Consider the following 14428-nt stretch of genomic DNA (forward strand, 5'->3'; position numbering starts at 1 on the left):
GGTGTAGGGTGAGGCATTGTCTTGTAAGTTGAACAAGTTGAAGAACTCCGTCTTCGCCAGTGATCTGTTGCTTTGGTCGTCGAGGATTGCATACATCCGAATAGCCTTCTCAGGTTGTTCTTGGGGGTGCACTGCGACAAGGCATATTTTTGGAGCAGGACATTTTGTCGCTTTCTTTTCCGCAAACCCCGGTGCGCTGAGATGTGATGGATGTTGGCTCTCCTTCTCCTTCCTCCCCGCCATGCTCTGCTACGGAGGATGGTTGTTGAGTTGGTGGAGTGTCAGCGCGTCTGGGTGTAACGATGTCGCATGCTTGTCACTTTCGCATACTGTACATTTGATTTCTTCTTTACAGTCTTTGAATAAATGAGTTGTGGAAGCACAACATTTGAAACAAGCTCCCCATTCCCTGAGTAAGTTCTTTCGCTTCTCTATGGGTTTCATTCTGAATCCGACACACTTGTTAAGCGGATGCGGCCTTTTGTGTATAGGGCATTCTTTGTTAAGGTCCCTTGGTTCCTTGTCTCCGGCGACCGACTGATCGGGAGTAGTTTGGGTCGTGGGAGGCATGTCCGTCCTGTGGACCGAGATGGGTGTTTGGGTGTTACCGTATCTCGCCACTGGTCTCTCAGTCCTCAGGCTGCTTGCACTGTGTGTAGTTTGCACACCTAAGATGAAATTGGGATCGTTTCTTGTCCTTGCCGCTTCACGGATGAAGCTCAAGAAGAATGAGAATGGGGGAAGGCGACTTGCTTCTCCCTTTTGTATTTGGAGCCTTGTGAAATCCATTTTTCTTGGAGGTTGTAGGGTAGCTTCTCCAGGATGGGTCTCACTCCACGAGCTGAGTCCAAGACGTTGAGACCTGTTAAGGAATGGTCTTTCCTTGCAAATTCCAGCTCTTGCAGCAGGTCCCGAGCTCTCGTAACTTCGAGTAATCTTTAGTTGTGATCTTGGGGAAGCTGTCGACTCTTTTGAAAAGCGAATCCTCGACTGCTTCGGGGCTACCGTAGCACTCTTCTAGCCTTTCCCACACTAGGTCAGGACCTACTTGGGGTTGGTTCGCGTTTGCCGCCCGAAGTCTCTTCGCGTGCTCCCTGGATTTGTTCCCCAGGAACTTGAATAGCAGGTTGAGCTCTTCCCTTGCTGAGAAGTCCAAGCTGTTGATTGCGTCTTTGAACGTGAACTTCCACGTCCGGTAGTTCTCAGGGCGGTCGTCGAAGCTGATGAGTCCTGTTTGCACCAGGTCATGCCGGATCATGTACTTGGCTATGTCTGTCAGGCCTGAGGCATCGGCGCGTTGGTCGCGTTCTGATGCAGTTGCTGGGATGGTCCGTGCAGTCGCCTCTTCCTTGGCGTGGACGCGTTATGGCTGCTGGTCTGTGTGAGGGGCTGTGTTCTCCCGTGTGGGCATACCTGGATTGCGAGCCTGTTGTGGTGCATCCGTGTGCGCGCTGGCGTGTGGATCACTGTTATGGCTGTAGCTATCCCAGGAAGCATGTACCACTGAAGGAACAGCGCCTTCTCCTCGTGGACCTAGCAAGTCTTCGGTGTCTGTGGAGTCACTCCCTCCGTGTTGATATGGTGCGCTGGCGTTTACACTGAAGAGGCTCCTTACGTAGTCTTCAGTACGTTGGATTGGATCCTCTGAGGCTATCCGTCTGTATGGTCGCTCCCCACCGTCCTGTTGCATGGCTGCTTCTAGGACTTCAGCTTGGGCTATGGCGGCGGCGGCTTCCTTCTCTTGATTAAATGCCTCTAGTTCCCCATCAAATTCGGCTTTCCTACGCGTAGTGGCTGCGGCATTAGCGGCAGCAGTGGCGGTATTAGCGGCAGCAGTGGCGGCCGCAGTGGCGGCAGCGGCGGCGGCATTAGCGGCGGCTGTCTGCTCCTCCTCTTCTATGCATGCTCTTTCTGCTCTTACGGCTGCCTCTCTCCGACTATATTCGGCCCAGGCACGTGCGGCCTCTGCGGCGGCTCGCGCCTTGGTAGCGGTTGTGCTTGTGCTGGATGCGTTAGATTGCGCTGATCTTGCTGACCTTGATGAATACCTGGATGTGCATGAGCGCTGCGATGCGGTCTCCTGCAAAAGGTCCTTCCTCTTATTCTCAGCTTCTGTGATGTCGGTTTGCACGATGCCATCACGTTCTAGGTCAATCGCCTTTTGTAGGTCGCGCTCTCGTATGCTATCTTCCGTATTAGTTCTTGTCAGATAGGTGAAATATGCCTGTGACAGCGCTTGGTAGCGTGAGTGATCTATCTTCAATTGAGTTATTGCCTGCTGTAGCTGTTGTACATAGTTACCAGTGCCGGCGACATTGCATATCCCAAGTATGATGGTGTCTCAGGCCAACTCTAATTTAGCACGGTGCGCTTCAATGTCAGTCTCATATTTTTCGCGTGCCTTTTGTGTCAGTGTGACTGCCCGTTTAGGCCTTGCTTCTGTCTGCGCCTGTTGCAGTTGCGCAGCAGTCTCTGTGTCTGAGTGATCACTCTCCTGCGTGATATCTGGTGAGGCTCTGAGTTCTGCCATGCTGTAGGTGTGTATAGGCCTTTAGCTAGTGCGTGTGGCGTGCGGTATTTTACCTGTGTCATCGATGGGCGACTGTCTCAGATGATGCCGATCATGATGCCGATCGGTGTCCTGCAGCGTTCAGCGTAGGGGTAGCTGTACTCACAGGTGTCCGGTGGCTCTGCCGGTGTCCTGGCGGTGTCCGGGGGCGTGGCCCTTGGTGGCGCTGGCCATGGGAACGTGCGCAGGGTAAGGTGAGATGGTAATCCCTTACTATGGAGCTGTGCAGAGGGTGGACTCAAAAAGACAGAGAAGGCAATCAAGGCTCTGTGTGTTATGGACTTCGTCTGCAAAGCTACGTGTGCAGTGTAAGCTGCTTGCTGCTTTTCAGTCTGCAGAGACTGCTCTGTGTTATCATAAAGTCTAGAGTAGCAGCTCCTGTAACTGTCTGTAAGGCACACGGTATCATTTTCACTATTCTGGAGGCCAGGGTCATGAATGGGATCATTAGCCCAGATAGTTTCAACTCGGCCCTCTTTTCAAAGCACAACAAGTTCTGTATCTTTTCTTTACTTTATTTGGGGAAAGCAGCATAAAGACAGGCACTTGTGAAGAGATGTTGGTGTTTAGATAGTGTCTCTCTGTGGGTGCCTTGTAGTTAAGGACAGGTGAAAAGGGTAATCCTGCCACTAGAGCAGTTACAGCAGGGTACTCATTCAGCCGGTGATGAAGGTGGAAAAGGAAGTGAGGGGCAAGAGTCACACTAAAAGTGAAGTGAGACTGCACTAACTGTCAGCAAGGACAGGGGGGGAATGGGAAAGCCCATTAACTTGGAGGACTGGAGTTGTTGCCAGAGCAACCAGGGGTGTGACAGACTGGAAGGAAAAAGGGCTACATAATGTATCCATTCCATCTGCACTGGGAATAAAGCTGCAAGGAAAGTAACATCCAAGTACAGCTAGCAGGCAGAACTGCCAAGGGAAGGGGGGCTGAAACCGAGAAGGCAGACATGGGTATTTCTGTTCCATGACAACCTACCAGAGACTCTCATATCCACCACCAGCTTAAGTTCTTTCAAATCTAAGGCTGTCTCACACTTTAATCTGGTCTGTAACTGTTTCATACGCTCATAATATATATTTTCTTTAACTGTGCATGCAATGTCTTGTATATAAATGTATACCTTGTTCATTTATGTAGGAAAAAAAGGATTAGTAATATACAAGGCGCCAACATGAAAGGATATAATCACCACCAGGAGGAGACCGATGAGGCTTCCAGGTGATAAAGATGTGCTTAAAAAAAGAGTAAAAAAACACAGAACATAGTGTAATACTGTTAAAACAAACAACATATACTATTATTAATTATATATCAGCTGAGATCAAGGGTGAATTGAAAATAACAACATTTAATAAAATAATTAAAACACTGGACATACAAAACATATACAAATGAAAATTACAATGGGTAACAATTAAGGACAATTAATATGGGACCATGTAACAGCTGCACTGGGTGGATTGCCCACTCACCGGACGAAAGATATATATATGCAGTGGATATATCTGAGAGTATCCCCTCTCCTTTTTCCAGCTGCCACTGCTATCGCATCCGCATCAGGGCCAGGGAGAAGGTTGCAGCACGCCAGACTGTGTGTGCCTCTCTGGATCCTCGTTTCCCCGCAGCTGGGCAGGTGTAGCTCAGTGAATTGGTGCAGCTCTCACCGCTGCTGCGCCGAGTGTTGGGCCAAAGGGGAAAGGCTATGCACGCTAGACAGCGTGGGACTCCCTCCGCACTGGCGTTCTCTCCTCGCGGTAGTTGGAACTTTGCAACAGCAGATTCGAGCGGATTTACTGATAGTCAACAGTGGATTCGTCACGGAGCTTGCAGGCAATTGCAATGCACTGGTTCAGGTCCCCACGGATTAACCCTACGCGTTTCGAGAGCGAGCTGCTCTCTTCCTCAGGGGTTCTAACAATGTGTCCCACAGTGTCCTCTTATATAGGTGTCCAAATAGGTCCAATTAGCACCCTAATTTAATTGTTGCACATGCGCAATCAACAGTGTGTGGAAATCAATGTCCTTTTACTCACACATGCGCAGTGGTTCTCAATGGTGGAAAAACAAATATAAACATGTTAAAAATAACGATCTCAGCTGTATATATATATATATAAACATATTAACATATTATAATATGTATATGATGAATTATAGCACTAAATTGGTGATGTTAAAAATAAAAATATAAACCATATGGTGAAAAGTGTCTTTGTGCAATGTGTTATAGTGAGTATTAAATAAAAGCACTGAAAACAGTTGCTGTGAGGAATATTTAAATTGAGTTTTGGAATAATGTATATAGAACATATAAAGTGTACTATGTGATTTTAAATAATAATCTCCTATACAATTTGTGATTAGATACTGTGTATTAATAAACAATGAATAATTTGTCATATAATATTTGTGTAAAAATATATATGTGTGGTGATTCACAAAATTATAACAGGTGAATGGGTGTATATATATAATGTAAATAAACTCCAAGTTAAAAAAAATAAATTTTTTTGGTAAATATATGTGCTTATAAAGTGACAATGTTTATCCATTTAATATGAAAACATGATATTTCTACCAATATTTTACATAATTTGAAGTTACACCAATTAATAAAAATTACACCAATGAATAAAAAATGTATACAATACAATATTTATACAATAATATTTATCATCTTTATGCTAATTGTATGCAATACAATACTTGTACATTAATATCATATTTATTACACCCTTTAAAGCAAGAATCAAGAATACAAACAGAATGGACAATCTATTATTTGAATTACATAGCCAAAAAAGGTTTCAAATCGAAGTCAACGTTGAGGCCAAGTGGGGATAGGGTCTTTAGCTCGTAAATCCAATAAGACTCCCGTCTCCCCAATTGGCCTACAGCGTTTCCTCCTCTCCAGTTTGGGGTGATGGTCTCAATTGCCGTACATTTCAAACCAGTGGGATCTTGGTTGTGCACTTGTTGAAAATGATGGGATACGTTGTGCGTTGTTAACCCTCTTCTGATGTTATATATATGTTCATATATACGTCTTTGGACGGGTCTGGTAGTCATACCCACATATTGCAGACCACATGGACACTCCAAGAGATATATTACAAGTGAAACAGATGTATTATAGGCGCCAATATGATAAAGGATATATCACACCAAATGCAGGGCCAAGGTGAGGCTCAGGATAGATGAGTTGTGCTTAAAAAAGAAGAAGACAAAAATACAAAACATAGCGTGATACTGTAGGTATATGGGACAAACAACACTCAATATTAAAAACTAACAGCTGAGATCAAGGTGAAAATTATCAAAAAACATTTAATAAAACATATAATCAATTACTATGACAATGGACATAAGAAAAATAAAAAATAATAAAAATACACAGACTGATAAAAATGACCAAATGGTTAATGGTGAGGACCACCTCACTGCGACACCGGGTGAACTGCCCACTCACCGGACGGAGGATGGTAACGAGCAGTGGATAATTTTGAGAGTATCCCCTCTCAGCTGCTCAAACAGCTACTGCACCGGAACGGATCTGTAGAGGAGGCGCTGCACACGCCAGCCGGCGTGTGTGTGTGTGCTCTCACTGCCTGCTCGCGGGATGGATGTCGTGCAGCGTGTTGGCGATTTCTCAGCAGCAGATTCGTCTGTCAGAGTTTTCAGCTGATTCGCCTCCAGGTCAACTCACGGGAGCAGCGGCAGTCTCGGCGTCACTTTTAGGGGTCCTTGCAAGCCACCCTACGCGTTTCGAAAGCAACTGCTTTCTTCCTCAGGGGTTTAAAAGTCAACTACCCATCTCTGCTGTACCCCAACAAAATAAAGTATTTAAAAATCCATCAACGTTTTTCCCGAGATTTGTGAGTGGTCCATTTGTGGACACGTTTGCCCAAATGGTCACTGATGATATTGAGGTTCAAAGCCGCAACTTTAAAATCAAACACGATAATTTAAGTGTGGAAGATAAAAACATTCTACGTGCACTTGAGGAAAATGATACAATAATCATTAAACCTGCTGACAAAGGGGGGGGTTTGGTAATTATGGACAAATTATATTATATCGAGGAGTCTCTTAGGATTCTAGGAGATGTGTCCACATACCAACCCCTCCCTACTGACCCTACTGTTCAATATCAGCAATCATTATGTAAATTACTCACTACAGGTTTAGACCAACAAATCATTACTAAGCATGAATTTGATTTTCTTTATAATTTACATCCACGTATTCCTTTATTTTATATCATACCAAAAATCCATAAAAATTTAAACTTTCCCCCCGGCCGACCGATTATATCGGGAATACAATCTTTAACTTCACATCTATCCCAGTATATTGATAATAAACTTCAGCCATACGTTGTGCAGTTGCCCTCCTATGTCAGGGACACTACCCACATATTGCAGACCCTCAAAGACATCCAATGGAAATCACATTATTATTTTGTCACAGCTGATGTAAGTTCTTTATATACAGTTATTAACCATAACCAAGGATGCAAAGCAATTTCTGATACATTAGATAAAGATATCACCTTATCCACAGACCAAAAGTCATTTATTATTTCTGGAATTCAATTTATTTTAACGCACAATTTTTTTAATTTTATGTCCAAGTATTATTTACAGGTGTGTGGCACCGCCATGGGTACCAAATTCGCTCCCAGCTATGCGAATTTATTTATGGGTAGCTGGGAAGAACATCATATATGGTCCAGTTGCCCATTCGGAGCGGATTTGGTCCTGTGGCGGCGCTACATAGATGACATTATTTTTATATGGTCCGGCACTTTAGAGCACTTAGAAGAATTCAAAAATTATATGAATCAAAACACATATAATTTAACATTCACTTTTAATTCTAGTTCAACATCTATAGAATATTTAGATTTACTCATTTCGGCCGATCATGATCAAATAGCAACTTGCACTTATTTCAAGCCCGTACAGGCAAACAATTATCTCCATGCACGCAGTCACCACAATCCCTCTTGGGTTAAAAATATACCCAAGGGACAATTTATCAGACTCAAAAGGAATAGTTCATGTGCCAAAACATTTCAAAGTCAAGCTAAAGATCTTAAGCAAAAATTTCTGGATAGAGAGTATTCTTCAAAAGATCTTGACAATACGATAACAGAAGTGGCAGCGATGGAAAGATCTAATCTTTTACAGTACAAGAATAAAGATAAAAACAAAAATGCTAATATTAGTTTTATAACACAATACAATCAGATGGCACCAAATATAAGGAAAATTTTTAAAAAATATTGGCCCATCCTCAAAAAAGATAAAGAACTTGAAGGGATATTGCCAGAACATCCTCAGATAGTATTTACCAGAGCTCCAAACATCGGACGCAAATTAGCCCCTAGCTGCCCATCTTTAGAACCAAAGGTACGTAATAATGTCACAAATAAAGGCTACTTCCCATGTAATAGGTGTACTGCGTGCAAATATAGTACTAAAACATCTCAATACACATCTAATAAGACATCCAAAAATTATATTATTCAACAACACATCACTTGTAAAAGTTCATTTGTAATATATCTCTTGGAGTGTCCATGTGGTCTGCAATATGTGGGTATGACTACCAGACCCGTCCAAAGACGTATATATGAACATATATATAACATCAGAAGAGGGTTAACAACGCACAACGTATCCCATCATTTTCAACAAGTGCACAACCAAGATCCCACTGGTTTGAAATGTACGGCAATTGAGACCATCACCCCAAACTGGAGAGGAGGAAACGCTGTAGGCCAATTGGGGAGACGGGAGTCTTATTGGATTTACGAGCTAAAGACCCTATCCCCACTTGGCCTCAACGTTGACTTCGATTTGAAACCTTTTTTGGCTATGTAATTCAAATAATAGATTGTCCATTCTGTTTGTATTCTTGATTCTTGCTTTAAAGGGTGTAATAAATATGATATTAATGTACAAGTATTGTATTGCATACAATTAGCATAAAGATGATAAATATTATTGTATAAATATTGTATTGTATACATTTTTTATTCATTGGTGTAATTTTTATTAATTGGTGTAACTTCAAATTATGTAAAATATTGGTAGAAATATCATGTTTTCATATTAAATGGATAAACATTGTCACTTTATAAGCACATATATTTACCAAAAAAATTTATTTTTTTTAACTTGGAGTTTATTTACATTATATATATACACCCATTCACCTGTTATAATTTTGTGAATCACCACACATATATATTTTTACACAAATATTATATGACAAATTATTCATTGTTTATTAATACACAGTATCTAATCACAAATTGTATAGGAGATTATTATTTAAAATCACATAGTACACTTTATATGTTCTATATACATTATTCCAAAACTCAATTTAAATATTCCTCACAGCAACTGTTTTCAGTGCTTTTATTTAATACTCACTATAACACATTGCACAAAGACACTTTTCACCATATGGTTTATATTTTTATTTTTAACATCACCAATTTAGTGCTATAATTCATCATATACATATTATAATATGTTAATATGTTTATATATATATATATACAGCTGAGATCGTTATTTTTAACATGTTTATATTTGTTTTTCCACCATTGAGAACCACTGCGCATGTGTGAGTAAAAGGACATTGATTTCCACACACTGTTGATTGCGCATGTGCAACAATTAAATTAGGGTGCTAATTGGACCTATTTGGACACCTATATAAGAGGACACTGTGGGACACATTGTTAGAACCCCTGAGGAAGAGAGCAGCTCGCTCTCGAAACGCGTAGGGTTAATCCGTGGGGACCTGAACCAGTGCATTGCAATTGCCTGCAAGCTCCGTGACGAATCCACTGTTGACTATCAGTAAATCCGCTCGAATCTGCTGTTGCAAAGTTCCAACTACCGCGAGGAGAGAACGCCAGTGCGGAGGGAGTCCCACGCTGTCTAGCGTGCATAGCCTTTCCCCTTTGGCCCAACACTCGGCGCAGCAGCGGTGAGAGCTGCACCAATTCACTGAGCTACACCTGCCCAGCTGCGGGGAAACGAGGATCCAGAGAGGCACACACAGTCTGGCGTGCTGCAACCTTCTCCCTGGCCCTGATGCGGATGCGATAGCAGTGGCAGCTGGAAAAAGGAGAGGGGATACTCTCAGATATATCCACTGCATATATATATCTTTCGTCCGGTGAGTGGGCAATCCACCCAGTGCAGCTGTTACATGGTCCCATATTAATTGTCCTTAATTGTTACCCATTGTAATTTTCATTTGTATATGTTTTGTATGTCCAGTGTTTTAATTATTTTATTAAATGTTGTTATTTTCAATTCACCCTTGATCTCAGCTGATATATAATTAATAATAGTATATGTTGTTTGTTTTAACAGTATTACACTATGTTCTGTGTTTTTTTACTCTTTTTTTAAGCACATCTTTATCACCTGGAAGCCTCATCGGTCTCCTCCTGGTGGTGATTATATCCTTTCATGTTGGCGCCTTGTATATTACTAATCCTTTTTTTCCTTTCTTGTTATCTGACCAGGGGGTCAGTTTTTAGTATAAGGGCAGCCCCCTAATTCAGGGATTGATTATCCATATAGTTAGCGCTACCTAAACTGTGTCTTATCTGTTGTTCATTTATGTAACTGTATTTGTAACCATGTATTATTTGTTTTACTCTGTGCCCAGGACATACTTGAAAACGAGAGGTAACTCTCAATGTATTACTTCCTGGTAAAATATTTTATAAATAAATAAATAAATAAATAAATATGTTGAAATAAGAAAGTAAGACTGCTCATTGTAGGATAAGGTGTAGCTCAGGTGAGAATATGATCCGATCTGATAGCTGAAGCCATTTAGATTTTTTTTGGGGGTGGAGATGTTACATAGGGTGGATATTGGTCCAGCCACACAGCTGGTCCCAATGAGGTTGGAGGGGGAGGGGAGTTGGATGTTAGAGGTATGGCGAGTAGGCTTCCATGAAAAGGTGAGTTTTTAAACATCTGAAACATCTGGGGGATAGTCTGATGGTACGTGGTAGGGAATTCAAGAGGAAGGGGACAGCACAGGAGAAGTCTACCAGGTGGAAGTGAGAGGAGGTAATAAGGTGGGATGAAAGGCAGATGTTGTGGGCAGAAATTAGGGGTTTGTAGTTATGTGTTTGTGGGTGAGGGCTGAGCTGTAATGGTAGGCAGTGTTACAGAGGTAAGTCATTACTAAGGTTTTAAATGTAATTCTAGAGGCTATGGCAAGCCAATGTAGGGATATGCCTAGTGGAGCAGCAGACGTGGAGCGGTGAGTGAGGTAGATGAGTCTAGCAGCAACATTTTGAATGGATTGGAGCTTGGAGAGGCGGAAAAGGGGACTTCCAACTACTGAAGGTTGCAGTAATCGAGGTGGGACATGATAAGTGAGTGGATTAAGATTTGTGTTGCATCATGAGTGAGAAAAGGGCGTATTTTGGCGATATTTCGGGGGTGGAGACAGCAGGTCTTTGGGACGGACTGAAAGTGAGGAACGACAGAGAGATTGGAGTCAAAAATGACCCACTGACAGCGAACTTAAGGAGATTGCAGTGTTATTGACCTTGAGGGAGAGTGTTGGTGTGGCAGTGGCAGTGGAAAGGGGAAAGAATATGTATTCTGTTTTGGACATGTTTAGCTGCAGGTAGTGGTGAGACATCAAGGAGGAAGGGTGTCAGGGGAGGAGAGTTAGATTTCGGTGTCATCAGCATAAAGATGATACTGAAAGCAAAAAGATTATATTAGTTCAACAAGAGAAAAGGTGGAGAGTGAGAAGAGCATAGGGTCAAGGACAGAGCCTTGTGGGGCCAAAACAGAAAGAGGGAGTGAAGAGGAGGAAACACCAGAGAAGGAAATACTGAAGAGGTGGTTGGATAGGTAGGATGTTAGCCAGGAGATAGTGGTGTCATGGAGGCCAATGGAATAGAGAATATTTTGGAGAAAGGAGTAATAGACAGTGTCGAAGGCAGCAGAGACATCCAGGAGAATTAGTATGGAGAAATGACCCTTACATTTAGGTCATTAAGCAGTGGCTTGATTTTGCTGGTCCCAAAGTGCACTGACTATATGTAGAAAAACTTACACACACACAATAATTATGGTACATGCACACTTAGAATGGTGCTAATCGCACATTAATCAATTTGCTATACATCATACATTTAGTACTATTTTTATATATATATAATATATATTATTTTTATATAGAAAGAGTACTAAAAAAGTAAAAAAAAAAAAAACTAAATACAAATAATCAGTGGTCGACAAATCACCAAAAAATCTACTCACCGAACAAAAAATCTACTCGCCACCTAGTACCACACGTGTGCTGCTTGGGCCAATAGGAGCTCGCTACGATGTTAAATCCACTCGCCCGGGGCGTGCAAATGTATAGGTTTGTCGAACACTGCAAATAATTATCATACACAATCAGCCAAGTTAACCCACATATCCTGCTGTCTCTCTGTTAATCAGACCTTAAATATTACTGCCATTAGGTCCTTTTTAGAACTACTGTACACCTTGGTATCATCGATGCTGAAAAAGTAAATGGCGCATTGTAGAGAAATGTACTGCAAGTCCTGCAAGCAGCAAAGGAGTTAAGAAAACAAAATTCATGGCTGCAATGATATCTCTGAGATAACAGGGTTAAGTAAGCATTTATCCCTCACATTCTCACTGACTCAAGCTCCCCTTGAGACCATGAGAAAATAATGTAAAATGATCAGAGCAGTTTGCTCTACATGCTGAATGCTATGTATATAATGGAGAAAAGATCACTCACAGAGGGCTGTAAGGTAGCTAGCTCCTTACAGATAAATTCAGCATTGCACTGCATGGATATGAAGCACTAACAGGTGCAGTCCCACTCAGGACCAAAGGGTACTAATGGCTGAGATAGAGCAAAAAAATTTTTAGATCTTAAAGACTCATGCTTCAAAAGAAATCAGAAATGTATATGATTTTTTTTAAAGGTTTCTGAAATGTTTTAATTTCCAATCAACTTACAGTTTACAATAATTGTTAACACAATTTTTATTTAAAACAAAACTTCTATTGGTCTGATTTCTGAAAGGTGTGTATTACCTATCAGAATACCATTAAGCATAGTGTGCCTGCTATTCGTTTATTTTGGTCCTACATGGCACTGTACCTTAGAAGTGTTCTCCCACTGGCCAGTACCCTTATACTGTAGCTTTTTTTTTTTTTTTCTACAATCTGAATTTTTTTCAATTTTTCATCCCATTCACATACTTATCTATGAAAACACACACACACTCACACACACACACACACACACACACACACACACACACACACACACACACACACACACACACACACACACACACTCCCTGCCATCAACAATAAGTATACATTAACTAAATATATTTGGGTATGTAATACTGTTGAGAAAATACATTGACACTTCTTGAACCATTCAACCATTTGCATTATGAGGATTGTAAGGCAAACTTCATACCTGCAAGCATGTTGCAAGAACATCCTTTTGTGTTGCTGGTAATATAGGTGTAGCATCCTTTCCTCCACCCTAAGGCTAAGGCCCCGCTCCCAGAGTCAGCGCGCCCGCACTGAGGACAGGCGGGGCGCTGACATACACAGACCGCGATATGCGGTCTGTAGGGAGCGGGAACCGGAGCAGGAGGTGGGCGGGAGTGGGAGGCTTGACAGGGAGGGGGGGCGTGGCTTGAGTGGAGGGACCCGCTACTCTCCCCCCCCTCCCTCCCTCCACAGGCTCGGGCTGGAGCTGCTGATGGTAAGCAACACACACACACACACACTCATACACACACACACAGGCACTCATATACACACACACACACGCGCACACACACAGGCAGGCACTCACGCACTCATACACACACACACACAGACAGAGGCAGGCACTCACGCACTCAGACACATACACACACACAGACAGGCACGCACGCACGCAGACACACACACAGACAGGCACTCATGCTGCTTTCACTCCACACTCCTCCCCGCTCCCCGAAGCCTCTCCTCCTCCCGAAGCCTCCCCTCCCCATTGGCTCACAGCCACACCATGTGACGCGTCAACGCTAGGGATCACCATTTTCTTGTGTCCCATAGCGGCTGACGCGCCACAGCGTGTAGTAAGCTGTGCAGCCAGGGGGGACCGGTACCGACTCCGGAGGATTCCCCTGCTGGTGGGGAAATCGCGTGTGGCCGCCCGCGCCAACGAGCGCAGCGGGACCGAGGCCTAAGGGAGATTGTGTCGCTACCGGTGTGTTCTGGTGGGGTGCATACCTGTGAGGTGGAACAGGAGGCATTTAGAACTCCGCGGTGGTGTGGGGAGGCATCAGGACAGGTTCTCAGTGCTGATCTTCCATGGTGCAGTGCTTCCAGTCAGTGAGGATCCTGGCACAGATCAGAAGGAGGAATTGATGAAGCTCAGATTGGTGGAAATGCATCTGCTGAATGCCCGGATGAAGGAACAGACTCCTCATCGATCAGCGGTGTTGATATAGTATTGAACCACAAACTTCAGGAAACTGGCTTCACCAAGGAGTCTTACAAACAGAGCAGGTCCGATACTGACAGGCATCACATTTTGTGCATGTGACCCAGCCAGTATCCTCCCAAGGATGACACTCTCAGGTTGTTGCTAGGCCAGCCCCTGGATACAGTAGCAGTGCATCCAGGCTGCAACAACAAGCTAGGCCTTTATGAGAGAGCTTATCCAGAACACAGTGCCTGTACCTAACAGGACTTATACTGTTAGGGCCCAAAATAAAGATAGTAGCTTGAGGACTAGGCTACATAGGGTTGC

The sequence above is a fragment of the Ascaphus truei genome, chromosome 5 (assembly GCF_040206685.1).
Source record: "Ascaphus truei isolate aAscTru1 chromosome 5, aAscTru1.hap1, whole genome shotgun sequence".
Classification (NCBI taxonomy): Eukaryota; Metazoa; Chordata; class Amphibia; order Anura; family Ascaphidae; genus Ascaphus; species Ascaphus truei.